Source organism: Panthera leo, chromosome B2 (assembly GCF_018350215.1).
Source record: "Panthera leo isolate Ple1 chromosome B2, P.leo_Ple1_pat1.1, whole genome shotgun sequence".
Lineage (NCBI taxonomy): Eukaryota > Metazoa > Chordata > Mammalia > Carnivora > Felidae > Panthera > Panthera leo.
In genome coordinates this window covers 7197641-7219806 of record NC_056683.1, presented here as the reverse complement: position 1 = coordinate 7219806, position 22166 = coordinate 7197641, and the positions used below count along the sequence as shown (strand labels likewise).

Here is a 22166-nt window from a genome sequence, read left to right as displayed (position 1 = left end):
TAGCTCCAATGTGGAGAAACCCTGACTTCAGCCAAAGTGGCTAAAAAAAGTTAAAGGACCAAAAAAGCATATCAAGTAAATTCTTTAAAATTGTTGGAGTAACAAAATTACTATGAGGCCAGTTTAAAATTAAGCCAAAAATGGTAAAAGGCCATACTTGGTGATATCGTACACAGCCGACAATGGAGACCAGGCTATCAGCAATCTTTACGCGTTTCAGAGTAGGATCCAAAACATAAAGCTTAGAGTAAGAAAACGTGAAGGGAAATTAACCAGTACACAAGGGTAGGAGATCCAATGTGTGCGTGTATTTTATTTTTTATTTATTTATTTTTTTAATTTTTTTTTAACATTTATTTATTTTTGAGACAGGGAGAGACAGCATGAACGGGGGAGGGTCAGAGAGAGGGAGACACAGAATCTGAAACAGGCTCCAGGCTCTGAGCCATCAGCCCAGAGCCCGACGCAGGGCTTGAACTCACGGACCGCGAGATCATGACCTGAGCCGAAGTCGGACGCTTAACCGACTGAGCCACTCAGGCACCCCTAAGTGTGCGTGTATTTTAAACACTTATGAAACATCTGCGGTAAATGACATGATACTCAATCAGCATGAAAATGTAAAAATTTTCCAAAAGAGTACAAAGAAAGAATATATAAGTAGTTTGATTTGTTTTGTTTTGTTTTATTTTATTGCTCCATCAAAATAACTCCCCAAGTCCTCCTCTGTGTTGTTTCTGGGGCATTCAGCCCTGTAATTTCCCACTGGCTGTCCCATCCAGTGCCACGGCTACCTGTCATATCCATGAAGATGATCCCAACTCTATCTTCCTTCTCTGACGTCTCTTCTGCGATGCCGTTTGCCTGCTGACCATTTCAGCCTATATATCTGCAACCTAGATAGGCTGAATAATTTTTTTTTTTTAAATCCTTAACTAGTCAGCTTTTCTCTTAAACGACTGTCTTCTCGGTCACCCACACTTAACCTCTCGGCGTGGTGTTTATTTGGTTTTCTTTTGTCTCCTTTGACTCACACTCCGTCAGTCCCTGTGTTGCAATTATTCTGCCTCCTTGGCTTCCATAAAATTTTCTTTTCTTCTCTTTCCAGGTTATCTTGACCTGCGCACTTATAAAAGCTTCTCCTCCATTTTCTCCTGCCTATGTCCGTTTCAATTTCAATCTGTTTCTCCATCAGGAAGATTAGTCATCCTGAAGGGTAACTTCTGAACATTCTCGAATCTGTCTAAGTCACGGTATTTGAGGTCAGAGGCACTAGAGAATAAATCTAACCAAGTAGTTCGTTGCACAGGTGAGGAAAATAGTTACGCGTATGTAATTATGGCACCGGCACGCAACTCCAGATCTCTTGCTTGCCTTCCTGGTTTTATTTCTTCTTGCCTTCCGTATTCATACGTGTGCCCACTGAACTTCTTGTTCAGCTGACAGTAAGTCTTGCTGAGGAGATGCAGATGTGACCTTGAAGGCACATTGAGAAACACATTACTTCAAGGAAAAATGCCAAGGCAATTGAGTTCCCAAAGAGAGGAGAGAGAAATAGAATGTTTTAAACGCTTTTGGAAACACTGACGCTGTCAGAGAGGATTTGAGTGTGATTCTTAATCATGTTAAAAAAAAAAAAAAAGACGCACACAGTACGTTTGTTAAAATACTTCTTAATGAGTTCTATCGATAAGGAATGAAAAGCTATTAATTTTATTCCTACTTCAATTTGGTCTTTGGTGTATCTGCCATTTTGGTCTCGAAGAATTGTTTTACTAATATGAGGCTTGCATGTGTCATAAAATCTTCATTTAACTTTTTGGCTTGTCACTTCTACATCATTAGCAGAATGAAAGTCAAAGAATTCTTGTAGATTAAAAAAATAATGAAAGGTTATCTGTCGAGACCACTTGAGAGAAGCAATATTATTATTACCATTATAGGTGATGTGGCATTTGAGTGTCCTGTCTTCTACAGGCCATTTGTATTCCTACCTTGTATGATGAACTTAACAGATGAGAAATTGGGTGTTTCTTCCAGAAAGGGACATTAATTTCATAGAGAAAGAGGGTGACTGCAAACTATACGTTTCTGTTAATAACTGCAGAATAAGAGATTGTCTTTACTTCCAGCTATATCTGAAAATAATGTCCACTTATATAAATGAAAATTGGGGATGCATATGTAGGAAACAGCCATGAAGTTGTGAGAATGTTTTCATGTTTGGTTTATAGAAAGCTTTCCCACTGTGTTCCCATCAGATATATAGGAACACATATTTGATCATTGGGAAATGTATTTTGAAGAGTGAACTAACTGTATCTTCCAAACTCTTTGTCCGTATAAATGAAGTATTAAAAATGAATACTGTTCGGCTTCAGTGTAAAGAGAATTTGAACCTCTGATGTTAAGACACCAGTTTTTTTTCCTCCATTATTTCTCTAGGCAGTTTCAGCAAGAATGCTTTTGCACGGTCGTGTACATCTGTGCGTTACTTTTGGTCGGAATGTTAAAATTTTTGTTGACATGGGAGGTAATTAGCTAAAAACAGTCAGATTGTTTTTGTAAGCCTCGTAGACTAAGCAACTGTTGGTGAAATCATTAATTTTTAATTTTCAAACAATGATGGTTTGAAGAATGTAGCCATTTTATAGCATTGTGATCAGAATCCTGTAACATATACAATAATGGATATATTTTATTAATTTCGCTAGAATATTAAAAAAATTTTAGTGTTTATTTATTTGAGAGAGAGACAGACAGAGGGCAAGCAGGGGAGGAGCAGAGAGAGAGGGAGACCCAGAATCCGAAGTAGGCTCCAGAATCTGAGCTGTCAGCACAGAACCCGACATGGGGCTCAAACCCACGAACCGCGAGATCATGACCTGAGCCGAAGTTGGACACTTAACCGACTGAGCCACCCCGGTGCCCCAACATCAGTAGAGTATTTTAACCTTAAAAATTTTATAAGTCAGTTTTACTTCTTGTGTCTGCCGGGGAGGTGGGCAGGAGATGTGTCGGTGTATCTGTACTGTGTATCACAAAATATATTGTATGCAAAATATATTTTAATTTCTCACCAGCGTCTTATTGTTTTTAGAAGAGGAATCTTTAAAAAATGACATGCATTCTATTACATGAGGTATTTCTCATATTACACCACAAGATAACAATCCCATAGAAAGGATGCCGTTGGGGCTTTGATTGACTGTAGGAAGGTTAAGAACATGAAAGTGGAAATAAGTCAGCTTTTGATGCATTTAAACAGTTTTTATAACATGTATATAAAATAAAAGGTGAAAGCTTAGGTCCGATAGCATTTTATCACCGAGGCCCGTTTGTACTGATAACCAATTCTTCCTGCAAAGGTTAATTAAATTACAAACACACACCTGCAGAATATTTGTGTGTTTAAAAAATTCATTAAAAGTGGAATATGCCTTCCTGTTTGGCCAATTCCTTAATGAATATTTTTGCATTTAATAATAGCAGCCACCTTTAGAGCTTTCCTGCTCATTTTTGCTGCCTTTATCCTAAGCAGACAGATTTCCAAGGTTAAGACCAAAGGCTTTGTGAAAATGTCACGGGTTTGTCCTTGTCGGAAAAAATCTTAAAAGTCTTTTCTTGTAGTTTACTTCAATGTCATTCCAAGCAAAGGAAACTTTATCATCCCAAACATAAAACCAAAAATGTTGTTTTGTAGTATTATGAAAGACTTTATTATATATATTCTCTCTTCTGACTGACACATTTTAGCACACAGTTCATAAAAGATGACATTAAAACTGTCTGCTTTCATTGCAACCCCAAATTTCAAGTTTATATCTTAAGCCTTCTCTTTTCAGAAAGGGTTACATGGGAGTAAACTCCAAGATTTTGGAAGAAGAAATATGTTCATTTCTTGGAACAAATTGTATGTTATTGTTAAGGAGGCATATAGACTCACTCATAAATCATTGAATAAGAAAAAGGAGTTTCGAATTAGTATTGACCCCATTTCTGGTTTGATGAGGCTATACCTACATGATTGTGACAGATAATTGCTTTATAACCAAATCTGATGAATGTACGTCGTGGTTCAGGAAAGTTCCTGGTTCTGCTCATAGAGGTCTGTAAGTCAGCAGTGACCAACAACTTGGGTTATATCTAGTCCTGCTAAGGTATCATGAAATCAAATAATTCATGTGGGACTGTGGCCTCTCTGATGTAACGATAAATCGAATCATGTTAGGAATACTCTTTGAATCTTCAGTAAAAGAGACTATAAATAGTTCTGATTATTCACTGCTGCAAAAAAAATTATTTCCTCGGTCAGATGTGTGGTAGTGAGTTGACGTAGTTGATGTTGACTGTCAGCTGGGGTTGTCCAGCTGAATCCCTCCTCATGGCCTCTCCAGGTGGTCAGGGCTTCCTCACAGCATGGAGGCTGGGTTCCAAGAGCAACCACCTCAAACCTTGGAAGCTACATAGCATCATTTCCCTTAAGGTCACTGGCATGCTCAAATTTAAGGTGACAGAATAGAAGCATCTATCAACGGAAAAGGCGTCAACATATCACTGCAAGAAAAGCATGCCGACTGGAAGGTTCCGTCATATCCATCTTGGAAAGGCTAGTCTGCAATAATCATTATACTCTAGTACAGATATTATGTTCATCCCTTAAATTATTCTGCAGTTGACTTTGATGTCTATCGTTCAATCTTTTTTTACTCAACCAGTAACATATTGCTCCATATTCTGGTTCAGGGTGCCAGACAGTGATAGATTCCTCCTTTGGCCCACGAAAAAACTATTTCTTTTTTTTTTTAATTTTTTTTTAAAATTTTTTTTAATGTTTTTATTTATTTTTGAGACAGAGACAGACCATGAATGGGGGAGGGGCAGAGAGAGAGGGAGACACAGAATCGGAAGCAGGCTCCAGGCTCTGAGCCATCAGCCCAGAGCCCGACGCGGGGCTCGAACTCACGGACCGTGAGATCGTGACCTGAGCTGAAGTCGGATGCTTAACCGACTGAGCCACCCAGGCGCCCCCGAAAAAACTATTTCTAAAACTAACTCTTGTAATCTGGGGCACACATTTACAAAAGAGAGAATATTAGAAATAATTTTTTTCTAAACTCTAGATTAGGGGTTGGCACGCTTTTTTTTTTTTTTTTTTTTTTAAGAACCAGAGAGTAAATATTTTAGGCTCTGCTAGGCAAGAGACACAATTAAGGATATCATGTAGGGACTTATAGGACCACTTTAAAATATAAATAATTTTCTTAGTTCATGGGCTGTACAAAAACAGCTTGTTTGGCTGCATTTGTGCACCTCTGGCCTCGCTCACTAAGACAATGGTACAAACACAAATTTTTAAAACTAGTGAATCACATAGTATCATTTCCTTCATGGTCACTGGCATGCTCAAATTTAAGGTGACAGAATAGAAGCATCTATCATTGGGAAAGGCATTAAAGGCATAAATTGCATCATGTTAGGAATACTCTTTGAATCTTCAGTAAAAGAGGCTACAAATAGTTCTGATTATTCACTGCTGCAAAAAAATTACCCCAGGTTTTAGTGGGGTAAACAACAATAATCAATTTATTAAACTCTCTCATTTGGTTTTAGGAATGGGTAGGTGCTGAAATCTGACTGTATGCACTGGTCCCTGTACATACTGTGCTCTCAATTTTAATTGCAAAGAGTTACCACCATGGTGTGGTTGGATGGACCTTTCATAAAACCTGTCATCCACTTAAGTTATAAAACTAGTGTGGGAGTGAATCCTAGATATCTGATCTGGGAAGGGCAGAAGAAGGAAAAAGGGGAAAAAACATTCAGAAAATTCAATTGCTTTTTTCTTTTTCTGCTCTTTTTTGGAGGACCTTAGGTAAAGGGGTAGAGTTATTTATTGCATGGTACATTATCCTTGTTCAATGCAGGGCTATATTTCTTTTTATTTATCTTTCTTTTTTCTAGATCATCTATCTCTGCTTCTCTCCTTCTGCACTCCCTTTACCTTGCTTTCCCCACAAGCAATCGTTCTAGTATGTTCATAGGAATTACTTTGTGTTCCTGTAAGATGTGTATTGTCATTGACTGAGAGTACATTTGTAATTTATCTCAAAGGTACGGTCTTAGAGATTTCAATCTAATCTTTGTCTTGTTTTTTTTTTTCGTTGTTATATTTAATGAGATATACTCATGTTGCCATGTGTACATGTAGTCTGTTATTTCTAACTCCCTTCAATGCTTCATTGAAAGTATTAACATTTTATTGTCCACTCTTCCACATTACATCTGCTCCCCCCTTCACTACAAATAATTGTGTGGGAAATACTTGTATACATGCCCTTATGGGAAATGTTGATAGAAAATTCTCTTAGTAATCCAAATGAAATGAGGAATTTGTCACTGTGTGACTAAATCAGTGCTTTACAGATCCCCTTGAACTATTATCATTTCTGCACGTGACACAATTAAAACCGACACTCAATGTCTTGGAAAGAAACAACACAAAACGTATTTTACTAGGAGTGTAATGTCACTGATGATGCTGTTGGGCCAAAATGTATTTACTTCCTTAGATTTGACTGAAGTGATAGTCACTGTCTTCGATATAAGTTATGACGGCATTCAGATTCTAATAATTTTCTTTTAGTAGTTCTAAAGATGACATTGTGCATTCGTAACTTTTCACAGGCTAGTTAGCATCAAGGTTTCATTCCACATAAATTCAAGAAACCTTGGTAGAAATTAAGAGAGGAAATAGTATTATCTGTTTATACAGAGACATACCATTTCTGGTGTTTTCTATTGTTTCCTAGGAATCCAAAGTTTTCTCTGATTATCTTTTCCTGTTACACTGAAAAACTTCATTTAACGCTTCTTATAGGACAGGTGTGCCTATAGAAGATGCTGTCACTTTTAAAATGTAAAATGTTCTTTTTTTACCTTTACTTTTGAGTAATAGCTTTGCCCAATATGAAATTCTTGTCATATTTTTTTTAACACTTTGAGTACGGCATTCTAATGTCTTCTAGCAACTATAATTTTAGGTGAGAAGTCAGACGTTAACTAATCATTGTTCTCCTGTGTTTGATGTATCGTTTTCAGGGATTTTTGTATTTTTGGTGTCGAATAGTTTGCCTCTAATATACTTGGGCAGGATAGTTTTTGAATTTGCACTCCTTGGGTGTCACTGAAATTCTTATATCTCTGCATTTATTATTTTCACCAACTTGATAACTTTGGCTATTCAGATATTTTCACACCATATTCTCTTCTTCCTCTGAGACACCAATTACATGTAAATTGGACTTAAAAATTTTTTTAGTGTTTATTTATCTTAGAGAGAGGGAAAGAGAGAGGGAGAGAGAGAGAGACAGTGTGAGCGGGAGAGGGGCAGAGAGAGAGGGAGACACAGAATCAGAAGTAGCCTCCAGGCTGTCAAGCCCCCACAAGGCAGGGCTCGAACTCACAAACTGCGATATCATGACCTGAGCCAAAGTCAGACACACTTAACTGACTGAACCACCGAAGTACCCCTGTAAATTGGACTTTTAAAAATTGCCCCATGGGTCCCTGAGGCTCTGTTTCTTTTTCTTTTTTTTCCTAGTTCTTCAGATTAGATAATTTCTAGTGTTCTATCTTCAAGTTTGCAGACTCTTTATCATGTGCATTCTGTGATTTAAAAAAAATATTGTGCTTTTCTATAATTTTCACTTGTTTCTTTTTACTTCTGTTTCTCTGCTGAGATTCCTATCTTTTCATTCATCTTGATCCTATTTATCTTCATTTTATTGCTTATAGATATAATAATTATTTTATAATTCTTGTTTGCTCAAACACCTCCATCATCTCGGAATGAACTCTGCTAATTGACTTTTCTTTTGATAATAAGTGACATTTTCCTGTTCCTTCATTTCCTCTTGTCAATTAATTTTATATTGCACTCGGTGTAAATTATATATTGTGTTTGGATTTCAATATAGTCTATTGAAGAGTATTGCATTTTGCTTGCTTGTTTATTTTAGCAGGCAATTAATTTAATAAGACTGAAACTTCAATCTGCATTTCTTGGAGAGCAGTTCAAGCCTTGGTTCGGTTCTTTAGTCCTTACCTGTGCTACTGGAAGTCTGCTAGAGGTCAGCTAGAAATTTGCACAGAGTTTATACGCTGAATTTGGGTGCCTCTTCCCTGGGTCTTTCCTTTCTGAAATTGTCCATTCCCTTTCAAGTGTCTTCAATTCCCCGGGATAGTCATGGGGTTTCCAACAGAGTTTTAGCCACCCCACAGAACTTTAGTGCAGTCTTCCCTCGAGCTAAAAGCCATATACAGGAAAATCACCTTTGTCCCCTTCTCCTGAATATGGACTATCTCTGGAAATACCCTGCATTTGGCGTTCTTCATATGTTCAAGTATGTTTTTGCTCCCTTCCCTTCTCCTTTCCCTTCTCTCTTCCTGGCTCCCCCTCCTTTTTCTCTCTCCTGCTCACTTGCTTGTGTTCTGTCTCCATCCCAACCTCCCTTCCCCCACTCTGTCTCTCCCTTCTGTCTTCCCTTCCTCCTTTCCTTCCCCACACCTCTCCTTCTCTCTTTCTCACTTTTTTCTTTTCATTTTCTTGCCCCGGAATTCGTAGTTACCAGCAGAAGGAGAATGGACAGTAGGAGATTCAGGTCCATGCAAATTTGAGGTTATTGAGTCCTTCATTGAAATCCAAAAAAAAAAATACAAATATTTGATATCCCACACTCAAAAATATAAACATTCCCATAGTTATAAGATAAACCATGATCTATTTTATATAAAGTACTGTTGTTGAAAAATTAAAAAATAAGGTAATTTTGTCGCACTTGGACAAAAAATTTCTAATTGAATTTTTAAAAATGTTTACTCATTTTCCTTTTTATAAAAAGGATGTCAGAGGATAGGCCCATGTCCTTTTTATCTAAAATATTTTTATTTGTTTTAAATATCATAATTTTTAATATCATAAAAATGTCTCTGAGATAAACTTCTTGCCCCTGGAACTGGAAAAAGTATTGAGAACCCGATTGAAGGGTAGAAGAATAATGAGCTAATGACCTTTGTAAGTAAGTGGAATCCAAGACTGAAGTGAGAAGGAATTTAGCCTGGGCAAAGACTGATGAATGAGAGAGATATTATCATCCCGAATGAGATCTGAACATGAGTGTTTTTCCAATTTATCAGAAGAGTGGTAATTAAATTAAGGAGAAGATACCAGCACTTACTAGGTTTTCTCTGCTTTTAGTCAATTGGAAATGCCCATGGTCTCTAAGAACAAAATTGTTATTTATAATCAGGTGGTTAAAAGAAAAGAAATAGTCCTCAAAAAGAAGGAACGAGTTAGAGAAATATAGGACTGTATCTCTCAACATACTAAGAACTCATTGTGACAACCGAAGGGAAATAATAGCTCAAATGTCACAATATTTCTGTGTATATTTACATGTGTTGTGCGCAAATGTAAATATACATTTAATCCCTATATAGCATTTTGGGGCGTATCTAAAGTAGATCTTACGTGTGGCACTAAGTGTAGCAGAATATCCTAAGTCCTAGTGTGATCAATCGTCCATTGGTGGATGGGCAAATGGAAGATTTTGTTCCGTTAAAATGTTGTTTTATGACCAGATAACCTCCCAAGGATCTAAAATCACTAAAGAAGTTCACAATAGGTCGTCAAGACTCCGAACTGAAGGCCTCAATAATCACCGCAGAAATACACACTACCTTTATAGTTTAATGAGAAAAATTGACAAACACTATTGTCTTCGACTCAGGGCCAGAGCAAGATTTCATCTCTGCCTGCGCTCACTTTCAGGTGTCATAGTGTCCCAGCATTAAAGTTGGGTTAGTTCCCAGAAGTGCACAGATATGAACGCTCAGAGTCTTTTTTTGTGGTGCCGGATTCCTTCTATTTTCTGATCCATCAAATCCCACACCTGAGCGTTCTCTGGTTCCAGCCAATTGCACAAGCTTTTGTATTTTGGCTTCCTAATTTGTTTCTCTTGTTCTTTTGGCAGACACGCGAGCCCCTTGAGAATTTACTTTTCATACTCTTTTATGTTTTAGTTTTCCTGATGCTCATTAGTGGTTTTGATCTCAGGTCTACATCCATTCCTGAATTTTCGAGTCTCCATATACCCTCCTCGAGTTTTCTTGTTGGTTTACATTTTGGCTTTTTGCTCTGTCATATTTTTATAAACTTAATTTTTCTTCTGGTAGACAATGTAAGGTGGCTTCTCACTTCTGGCTTGTTCTCAGCTTCTCAAGCAACTCTGAGAACTTTGCTTGTCCCTAGGCGAGCCATTCCCTCATTTTGATCCCACTGTTGGCTTTCTAAAATTCTACTTCCTGCCTTATATATTCTTTGTTTTTCTTTATTCACAGTAATTTCACTACCCTGTGCTTGTCTGTTGGTATGAATCTTCATAGTGTATCATGAACCTGATGTACCAGAGATTTAAAAGAGATAAAAATACAACAGTAATAATAAATCTCCAAAGCATATAATTTGTTGACACTGCCATTTTTTTGTGATTTTCTATCCATACATTATTGAGGTTCCCTAGCTCATTTTTCCTGACTGTGTCTTTCAATTTTGAAATAGAATCTAGAGAACAACGGGTTGCCAAACTGTAGACATCACCTTGCTTTTCATATTCCTCATTAATAAGTATGTATTAGTTATTGCCCACTGGGTCTATTCTGGGGCCCATGTTAGAGTTCACTGTGGAGCGATTGCTTCTGAGTGCAGGATGTACACTCTGGGCTACAATCACAGAACAGATGTGTAGCAATGAAAAAAAAATAATGCTCGGAAGGTCTTATTTACTCTGCGAGGGAAAACTTGCTATGCCTATCATCTGGAGTCTAATCTGCAGATTTGTCAAAACTTTTACTCTTCCTTTGCCCATTTGAAAAGTTGAGTTTGTTTGTTTGTTTGTTTTGCTGTTGAGTTGTAGGAATTCCTCATATGTTTTAGATATTAACCCCTCATTGAATATGTGGTTTGCAGATATTTCTTTCCTGTTTCATAGGTTGCTTCATTTTGTTAATGGTTTCCTTTATTGTACTTTTTTAGTTTGATGTAGTCTTACTCGTTTGTTTTTGTGGCCTTTGCTGTAAATGTCAAATCCCAAAAAATCTGTTAAGACCAATGTCAAGGAGATTACCTCTTATCTTTTCTTCTAGAAGTTTTATGGTTTCAGGTCTCAGGTTGATAGGAGTTCAGTTTCATTCTTTTTCATGTGGCTATCCGGTCTCCTCCACACCACTTATTGAAGAGATCGTCCTTTCTCCATTGTCTATTTTTGGCTCCTTTGTCATAAATTGATGGCCTGTATATACTGTGTGCTTTTTTCTGGGCTCTCTATTCTATTCCATTGATCTATGTGTCTTTTTTAATGCCAATAGCATAATGTTTTGATTAGTATATATTTTTTTTGAGAGAGGGGGAGGGGAAAGGACAGAGGAAGAGAGAGACTCTTTAAAATTTTTTTTAATGTTTTATTTATTTTTGAGACAGAGAGAGACAGAGCATGAGCAGGGGTAGGGGCAGAGAGAGTGGGGGAGGGGCAGAGAGAGAGGGAGACACAGAATCCGAAGCAGGTTCCAGGCTCTGAGCTGTCAGTGCAGAGCCCAACTCGGGGCTCAAACTCACGAACCATGAGATCATGACCTGAGCTGAAGCCAGACGCTTAGCCGACTGAGCCACCCAGGTGCCCCGCAAAGAGAGAGATTCTTAAACATTTTCTACACTCAGCATGGAGCCTACCATGGGGCTCTATCATGACCTTGAGATCATGACCTGACTCGAAATCGGGAGCTGGATGCTTAACCAACTGAGTCACCTAGGCACCCTGATTACTATATTTTTGAAGTAGTTTGAAATCAGGGACTGTTATGCCTCCAGCTTTCTGTTTCTTTCTCAAGATTACTTTGCCATTTGGTGTCTTTGTGATTCTACATGAATCTCAGGATTTTTTTTTTAATGTGTGGAAAAATGCCATTGGAATTTTGATAGGAATTGCAGTTAATTTGTAGATCACTTTGGGTAGTATGGACATTTTAACACTATTCTTCCAATTTGTGAGCATGGGATATCTTTGATTTGTGTCTTTTTCAATTTCTTACACGATTTCTTATAGTTTTTAATGTACAGATCTTTCATCTCCTTTGTTAAACTTATTTCTGTTTTACTCATTTTGAAGCTATTGTGGGGAGATTGTTTTCATTTCTCTTTCTGATAGTTTATTATTGGTGTATAGATACACAATTGATTTTGGTAGGTCTGTATCCTATGGCTTTGCTGCATATATATATATATGCATATATATATATATATATATGTATATTAAGAACAAGAGGTTTTTTTAATGTTTATTTAATTTTCAGAGAGAGAGAGAGAGACAGAGAGAGAGAGAGAGAGAGCAGGGGAAGGGCAGAGAGAGAGGGAGACACAGAATCGGAATCAGGCTCCAGGCTCCGAGCTGTCAGCACAGAGCCCAACACAGGGCTCGAACCCATGAACCGTGAGATCATGACCTGAGCCGAAGTCAGATGCTTAACTGACTGAGCCACCCAGGCGCCCAAGATGTATTTTTTTTCAGAGAAGACATACAAACGGCTAACATACATGAAAAGATGCTCAACATCATTAATAATGAGGGAAATGCAAATCAAAACTACAATGAGGTATCCCTTTGGAATAACTACTATCAGAAAGACAAGAAATAAAAAGGTTGAGGAGGATGTGGGTAAAAGGGAGCTCTTGTGTCCTGATGGTAGGAATGTAAATTGGTATGACTTTTATGAAAAACCCCTGGGGAGATTTCTCTAGAAATTTAAAATAGAACTATTGTATGATCTAGTAATTCTTCATATAAATCTAAAGGAAATGGAACCATTATCTCAAAGAGATAGCTGTACTCCCATGTTCATTGCAGCATTATTCACAATAGCCAAAGTATGGGAAACAACTGAAGTGTCTGTAGTTGGATGAATAGGTAAAGGAAATGTGGTAAAGAGTGGAATGGGGGCTCCTGGGTGGCTCAGTTGGTTCAGTGTTCTGCTCTCGATTTTGACTCAGGTCATCTCATGGTTCATGAATTCAAGCCCCACATCCGGATGGCTCTGAGCTGGCAGTGTGACACCACTAGGGGGTTCTCTCTCTCTCCATCTCTCTTTCTGCCCCTGCCTGCTCATGCTCTCTATCAAAATAAATAAATAAATAAAACCTTAAAAGTGTTGTTAAAAAAAAAAAGAAACCGTGGATTGTTATGCAGCCATAGAAAGAAGGAAATCCTGCCATCTGTGGCAACATTACTGAGCCTGGGGGGCATTATGCTAAAGAAAGCAGACCAAGGAAGACAAGTACTGCATGGTATCAATTATACGTGGAATCTAAAAAATTAAAAGGTCAAACTCATAGAAACAGAGTAAAAAAGTGATTGCCAAGGGCTGGGGAGGGTGTGGTGGGGAATAGGGAGAAGTTGGTAAAAGGGTACAAATTTTCCATATTAGGATGAACAAGGTCTGATCATATATAACATGGTGGCTATAACTGATCAGATTGTATTGTGTAACTGAAATCTTCTAAGAGAATTGAACTTAAATGTCAACAACAAAGGGGCAAGTATGTGAGGTGTTGAATATGTTAATTAACTCAGTGGAAAGGAGAATCAAATCCTATACTTTATACCCTTTAAGCATCTTACAACCTTTTTTTTTTTTTAACTTATTTTCATTTTACGTCGTGCAATTTTGATGGTCTCAATGAAAAAAAATAACCTCTTCCTCTTCTTACTATTCATTGTTTATGACACTTGATATGTTCAGGTTGGTGTTTGTGTAGGAAAAAACTTGTTCTTGGCAACATCTTCTGAAAAGCAGAATTGAGAAGCTATTGGGGTGTTTAAGTACTATTTATGCCAAAGGGTTAATACATAAGTAGTAAATGGTGGATAGTAAGTCCCTCAGCAACCTGCCTCAGTTTTAACAAGACTTTGGGTTTTTTTTGGCTTTCTAATATTTTTGTAGGTACCATCTCTTTGAGGACCAATCACCAGACCAGACTTCCTAAAAGTGGTTATTGGTATAACAGGGTGTCTGGTCCCTAGACATGCCATAGTTCCCCATCACTTGAAACAGCTGGTGTGGAATAAAAACCACCCTGTCTTTCATCGTGTTCCTGATGAGATTAAGAAGGGTTGAGGTCATGGTAAGGGAGGGGTTTTGTTTTCCAAGCTGGACTCCTCCTGTCAGAACTAGGTAGCCGGTGTGTGAAATTTTTCAAGCTGTTCAAGCAGCAGTGGAACTATGTGTGTGTGTGTGTGTGTGTGTGTGTGTGTGTGTGTGTGTGTGTATGCGCCCCCAGCCCGCTGCCCCCCCCAACATATCCCATGACAAAGCTATTGGCCTAGAACCAAAGTTAGAATCTGACTTTCCACTGTACAAAGATCTAAAATGTAGACTTATTATTACTGTAATTCTTTTTTTTTTTTCGGTGTAACATCTGAACGAGAGAAGTGAAAATACCATACCATAAAACCTTGAAGTCAGAAGAGAATTTTAACCTTTCCCCTTCATTTTCTCAATATATATACGTAAAAGATAAAATAAATAAAATACTCGTGAACGTATACATGGGCTTATACATGGAGTGCCTGGGTGGCTCAGTTGGTTGAGCATCTAACTTCGGCTAGGGTTATGGTCTTGCAGTTTAGGGGTTTGAGCCCCATGTGGGGCTCTGTGCTGACAGCTCGGAGCCTGGAGCCTGCTTTGGATTCTGTGCCTCCCTCTCTCTCTGCCCCTCTTCTGCTTGCTCTCTCTCTCTCTCTCTCTCTCTCTCTCTCAAAAATAAATAAACATTAAAAAAACACACCTACTTATGCTTATACATAAATTGTAGCTGAGGGATCTTTTAACAAGGATGCTGCTAACGTTTGTCTGGATGTACTGTGATAGTGTTCATGATGACTAGTCCCTGAAAGAATGGACATTTTTGATTTGGCCAAAATATTTTTTGCGGGGGTCAGATGCCTGGCTGGCTCAGTCAGGAGTGCATAGGACTCTTGATCTCACAGTTGTGAGTTCAAGCCCCACCTTGGCTGTTGAGTTGACTTTAAAAAAGAAACAAAACCTTTTTAAAAATCGAGAACTTTTGGGCACGTTAGGTTCTAAAGACTTGGTGGCAATAAACGGAGAAACCTGCTCCTGTGTTGCTATCACCGTGTCTGTGATATAGTTTTGAACCCCTTGCGGTGTCTAGTAAGCAGAAATGTCAACTAAAATGGCTGCTGCGAAGTTTGCATTTATCGTGTTATACATATTTTATCTTCAGAATAGTTTTTAGGAGGCTCCTGGGTGGCTTAATTGGGTAAGCACCCAAGTCTTTTTTTTTTTAATATGAAATTTATTGTCAGATTGGTTTCCGTACAACACCCAGTGCTCATCCCAACAGGTGCCCTCCTCGATGCCCCTCACCCACCCACCCCTCCCTCCCACCCCCCATCAACCCTCAGTTTGTTCTCAGTTTTTAAGAGTTTCTTATGGTTTGCCTCCTTCCCTCTCTTTTTTTTCCTTCCCCTCCCCCATGGTCTTCTGTTAGGCTTCTCAGGATCCACATAAGAGTGAAAACATGGTATCTGTCTTTCTCAAGTCTTGATTTCAGCTCAGCTCATGATCTCATAGTCGTGGGATCGAGTCCCACATTGGGCTTTGCGCTGAGAGTGGAGTCTCTTTAAGATTCTCTCCTTCTGCCTCTCCTCCCTGCTCCCATTCTCTCTCTTTCTTTCTCTCTTTCTAAATAAATAAATAAATAAATTTTAAAAAGAAACCATTTTTTATTTGGCAGCATATGGAATTTTAAGGTCATTTTCAAATTACTAAATTTTTTAAAATGTTGATGTGTATACTAAAGTGTATTTTGACCATTCTGCAGCTGGAAAATATGATTCTGATGAGCTAATCTCTCTCATTCCTTTTGCTGGGTTGCAAAGTATGAACCACATCAGACGGTGACCATTCAGCTAGACCACAGTCTCCTTTAATGATTCATCCACCCCAACACTCAACGATCCAGACTGTTGGAATTTTTTACTATATATACCTTGACACTTGAAGTACCCATTTTTTTTCCAGTTTTACACAGAGTTTGTAAACCTCCCTAGTCTAATAATAATTCCTAATAGACTTGAACGTTGTTATTAACTGACCTTGGACCTAATTTTTGGTAAAGCGAGCAACCCTAACAATTCCCGTAAGTATTTAACATTTCTCGTAAGTATTTGCATCCTTTTGCATATTTTAGGGTATGCATTACTAATCATAATTGAGATTATTATAAAGCTTCATAGTTTATTATGCACTTTCCTACTCATGTTCTCTTTTATCTGGTCCTTCCACAAACATTGTGATAAACAGGGAGATGAGTTGTTCATGGCACTGAGACCAGGAAGGAAGAAACCTGGAAGGAGGACGAAGGAACGCTTGCATGAAATGAAGGCTCAGGCAGACTGGAGGTGAATACTAGAGTGTAGCATAATGTAATGTTGGTGGATTTCAGCTGCTGAGCTATATGAGATCGATATATCCACCTGTTCTGATTCACTAATTTCCGTATCCAAAACAAAGCCCCGAAGTTTTGCGGACTTTTATTGCCTGGTTAGATGGACATCGAATCCCACTGTGGTCCGCTTGGCGCATAAATGTGCTACCACACGCTGGGCACATACACAGACCTGTATACGTGAAACGTGCTGGTTTCAGCCCTCTTTTGTCTTCCGCTCTTTCCTTCCAGGCCTCTGTACTTTCCTTTCCTGTCTACTCTGTCTCCCCCTGGGTAGGCAGTGGAAAGAGGGGAGCTCAAACACATCTGCGTATAAAGAGCGTGGAGATCAAGTTGGCTCACCAAAAGTTGAAGTTTCCTCCGTTCAGGAAGACCTTTGAGAAGTCATTTCTCCATTTTTTTTCTGAGGGCTGCCAAACTTGATTTAAAAGCTGGAGATTTTGTGTTGCATTAAAAAAAATAATCACAATTACTTGTGAAGTTCCTGACTGAGGGATGAGTAGATAAACTCAGTCCCTGAATGTTTAAACTTGCAGAACGTCCTTCAGCTGTGATGAGAGGGTCAGGGTCGAGAAATGCGGGCTCAGGTTGGTCTTCTCTTCACAGGGAGCTGGCTGGCAGATGACGTCCTCCTCTGAGTTTCTTGTTTGTCTCTGCTTGTCTCCAGCTTGTAGAGCGAGAAAGCTTAAAAGGCTATTAGGGTTTTGTGGGTCAGATACCCAATGGCAAAAATTTCCCCCATTCCCGATCCCACAAAGCAAACAGCCTCTTTTTGAAATTGGAAACTTTAAAGAAAGATTTATGAACCTTCAGAGTTATGAAACCATCTGGTGCTTTACAGACTGGTTGCTTTGACGGTTCAAAGTTTGGACCGGCCCCCTACTCGTCCTTCTAGAATAGTTCAATTCAGTCTCCACATTGATGCCTGGGAGACGAGTCTTTGAAACGTGTTGAACGACCTGTGAAAATCAGTAGGATTTGGAAGAATGTACCTGTTACTTTTTAAGGGCGTTTTTACTGTTTGGTACGTGCTGCCTTAAGGAGCCCAGCTGGTGAACTCTGAGTTTCCACTCCGCTTTGCTTCTTTGCAGGAGCACTGTGTAATTTTGGTTTTGTTTTGACAGTTGGTGACCTTTGACCCCTCTGAGTAAAATGTTTAGGCTGAGGAGTACTGAAAAGGGCTTTCAGATGGGATATTTCCAACCTCTTTCAAGCTAGAGCAATGTCCCCCCTGCCCTCAGCACAGCCAACCCTTATATAGAAATGGTTTTCAGCCTCTGTGCGGTGTTCTGGTGGAACACATCAGATCAAAGCCTTGCTTAATATGTTTGAAAAATGCACATCCGCATTGCAGAACAAAAACATGTTATGGAAATCAATAATATCATATTCAGGCAGCCCTAACTTCAAAGTGACTCCTAATGTGTGTTCTCAATTTCAAAAGAAAATGGAGAAAATGAGAACAGGGTGCGTACGCTTTCTCTGCTTAATTCTATTTGTAACTGAGCTGAGATCTCAAATGTCTCTTTCCTGCTTTTTGATGGGTCCCCAAGGACTCTGGGCGTAGGGCAATCTGCTTATTAATTCCCTGCACCTGTGATAATCTTGCACACTTAGGTTACGAGAGTGGCAGACTTTCTTCCACCCCGTGCTTTTGGAACGCAAATTATTTACACGTTATTGGAGGAGTAGCATTTTAGGGGAGAATACAAAATGAGAGACCTAGAGATAATGTGGATCCACCCTTTAGATTCTTTGAGTCCCAGCCAATAGGTTTCTGTTGGTTGTTTATTTTTCCACAGTTGTTACAACGATGTTGAGGACCCGTGGTAGAGCTGTCTGTCACTCTCCTAGGTACTTAACTATGTAACTGTCTTTAATAATCTTTACATCTTTAGGTTCTATACACTTTGAGAGATAGGGTTGATATTTTTACGTGTTGCACTTGCTTTAGGATAACGTTAGAACATGTAGGCTTAGGTGTGTGCTTATGCATGTAAACAGTTTATTCTTTTGGCTCTTCCTCGACACCTGTGTCATGCACTCGTCATCTGATTTGGTAGAAGCTAAGTATTAACCATAGTGTGATGGAAGGACTGTGTAAAATCAGCTCTCCCGCCATCTTATTTTCCCCTCTGTGTTCTTTCCTAAAATGCCGATGGGAAACTGTAATGTTGGGGAGGATCGTGTCGAAGATGTGCCGCTCACACCCAGAGCCCCAGGGATCGAATCCTGAGACTGATCTGTTTCATAACTTCGCCCGAACCCGCCCAGAGGTTAGACAGGCCAACCGTGTTCCTTCCATAGCAATCGCCCGTGCTTTGCTTCTCAGTCTCTGCTACGTCTGCTCGTTGGGAATCTCTTCCAGCACGGTGTTCACAAGTCAAAGTTCACATGACAGACTGAGACGAATACTCGTTGAATTGTGGGCTGCAAGTCATACTACACGGTCGTTTGTTCAGAGAACGGCGGAGATTCGTCTGCATCAATTCTGGACCTGACTCGCTTGTGACCAGATCTCAGTTACCAGTACCGCATTTCATTTCAACCCAAACTCCAAAAATAAAACAAATCCATCCAAGACTTCGATCGGTGTCCGTTAAATTTTCTTTTAGATAATTTTAGATACTTTTAGAAAATGTAGATAATATTCTTTTAGATAATTCCTCAGATGCAGCTTATAGACTACGGTATGCCTCCCAGCTCCTTACAGAATGAAATCGCGTCCTCTGAACGGTTCCTTCGTACACTGCTCGGTCGCTGGTGTAAAAGGCAGACAGACTCGGGCTGCTTTCTTTCCATTTTGCAATTGGTAGGGACGAAAAGGGCTCTTTAGACATTGTTGAGGGAAGACACAGATAGAAACTCAGGATTTCAGTCACCTTTCACTCCTGTTTTATCCTGCTCTCTGACCTGTGCCCAGTTCTCTGAATTTTTTTTTTTTTTTTTTTTTTTTTTTTACAGAGAGCAGGTATTTTCACTTGACTCTCATGTCAAGAGCTATGAAAATATTTTAGAGTTTTGACAGATGTTATCAACTTTGGTTTTTCTAACTAGCGGCCCCGAATAAACTCTGTCCTGGGGATGACTGACCTTAAGTCTGCCAGTTGGGTTTGATCAATGGTTGCCGTCACTTTCCAGAAAGACACATTTTAAAACATCACATGATATGACTGTCAATTATAGTTGGACACCCCTCAGTATCCATCCATTGTCCTCACAGATTTTTTCTAAACACTTTGAAATACTTTCCAAATACTTTGAACAGTATCTATACACAGTTTTAAACACTGTTTTATATGATTGTACAGAATTATATATATATGTATATATATATAAACTATATACACATATATGTGTATATATATATATATATATATAAAACCTTTGCATTCCTTCATGTTTGTTACCCTTTCCTTTCTTTTTAATTTCTCTCTTTTTAAAATTCTAGCATAGGTAACATACAGTGTGATATTAGTTTCAGGAGTACAAGACAGTGATTCAACACTTCCATACATTAGCCGGTCCTCATCACGACAAATGCCCTTCTTAAGCCCCGTCATCTATTTTCCCCATCCTCCCCCGCCCCCTGCCCACCTCCCTTCTGTTAACCATTAAGTTCTCTATACTTAAGAGTTTGTTTCTTGGTTTCCCTCCCTCTCCCTCTCTCTCTCTCTCTTTTCCCCCCTTTGGTCATTTGTTTCTTAAATGCCACATATGAGTAAAATCATATGGTATTTGTCTTTATCTGACTGACTGATTTCGCTTAGTATTATATTCTCCAGCTCTGTCCATGTTGTTGCAAAGGGCAAGATATCATTCCTTTTAACAGTTGATAAATATTTTTTATTTTTATCAAGAAAGGGCAAAACAAATTATGTTGCCTCAGTACATTTGGTCTCTCCTCTCAACCTTACAAATCAGATTCTGATTCTCACTGAATTGAGTGCGATCCAGACGAAGGTTTGTTACTATTTGCTACTTTATTAAATGCTTCATCATGAGGTCTTCATGTGTTTTCCGACCGCTAAATTTCACCAGAGCAAACCCACAATTTACTTCAAAACCATCACAAGAGTTTTCTGGCCTTGACCTCTTGATCATTTGTTTGAGATTTTTATACTAACCACACATTTCTGGGTAAGTGAGCACACATATCCATGCATTTCTGCAATATTATGGTAAAAGTCTTGGTCAAGTTGTTTTCAGAGGGGGTGGGGAAGCTGTATTTTTAGTATTCAAGTGACCCCTGGGTCCTGGGTAAAATGCAGATTGCAAAAAAGAAGACATGACCAATCCTGGAACTTTGGCCTTTGGCCCAGAAATATATCTTGATGGGTCTCTGGCCGAATTTCCACAGCAATTCTTAGCACAATAAAACTGACAACCATGAGCTTTTCTCAAATGTTTACACTGTAGTTTCTTAACAACATGTGAACACAATTGAAGCATTTAGAAATAATCTCTGGATTCTCGAAATTCGCAAACATTGGTCTGACCTTGAAGAAAGGGGTAGACAAGGAATTTGGAATTCCTAGCCTGGAATAACTGAATTAAGTGAGAATAAGGTATGAGAAAATGCTCCGTAACTTGTAACTGTCATGCTCATGTCAGTCATTGGTTTTTTTAGTTTGGTAATCTTCTTTTGTTTCCCCGATAGACGGTTCGGTCAAGTCAGGTCAGTGCTATTTGGTTTAAGTATGTACAATAACGAAACATAAACCGAATCGGTTTCAGGGTAACTGAGTCTGTTCTTGCTCCTATACACCAGTTATCTATCCATTGGTTCTGTCTGTACAGCATTTCTTTTACCCTTACCTTTGGGAAAGTGGTATTTTTTTTTCCTTTCAGGAATCTTGGCCTCATCTGAGTCCATGCTCTTTTGAGTGGGGCTGACCCTAATGTCCCACTCCAGAGAGGCTAGCTATCTTACTTTGACGTAGTGAATCGTAATTCACTACAGTTAGTCCGTGGGTGGGCATGTGAATAATGCTTGTTTCACTACCATCGTCTATGAGAATTTTGCTAGAACCACTGGGAGGAGTAGTCTTAGAGCTTCTAGTAAGTTGTGTGTTCTGTCCTGTGGGGAAACCTGCCTGAGAATGAAGTCCGCGTGGAGAAAAGGGACACATTCCTGGTAACAGAGATCAAGACCCTGCATCTACCCATGCTCAGAGTCTGTTCCATTAAGCTTCCAACTCTGTGATGTAATGTACATGGCCTCCTCTGTGTTCGTTGTTAGTTTCAGGGAAGTTTCTGTTCCTGGCAACTGAATGTTCTGGTTTACTCCCACTCTGCCATTCCCTGACCGTCTAATTCATTGTGTTACCTTGAGTTTGCCACCTAACTTCTCAGATTTAAATTTTTCATCTGTAAAAGTAAATTGTATTATTTAGAATTTAAGCACAAAGCAGGTGGCACAATGAAATTAGGGTATTTCAAGGAGTGCTTGTATATAAAGGTGTGGAAACTGGGTAGTGTTGGATGAGTAGCATAGATTCAAAGAGATGGGAGCAGGGAGCATATCTGGAAAGTGAACAGAGAGAGTCTTGCAGAGAAGTAGTGACGTGTATCTGGGGTAAAC

General features: G+C 39.0%; 1 long non-coding RNA gene across 3 annotated transcripts in view; it reads left to right on the top strand.

Moving 5' to 3' along the window:
* Nucleotides 1-22166, top strand: part of LOC122219515 — a 156739-nt gene that overhangs the window by 84731 nt on the left and 49842 nt on the right. The gene's annotated exons all lie outside the window — the stretch shown is intronic.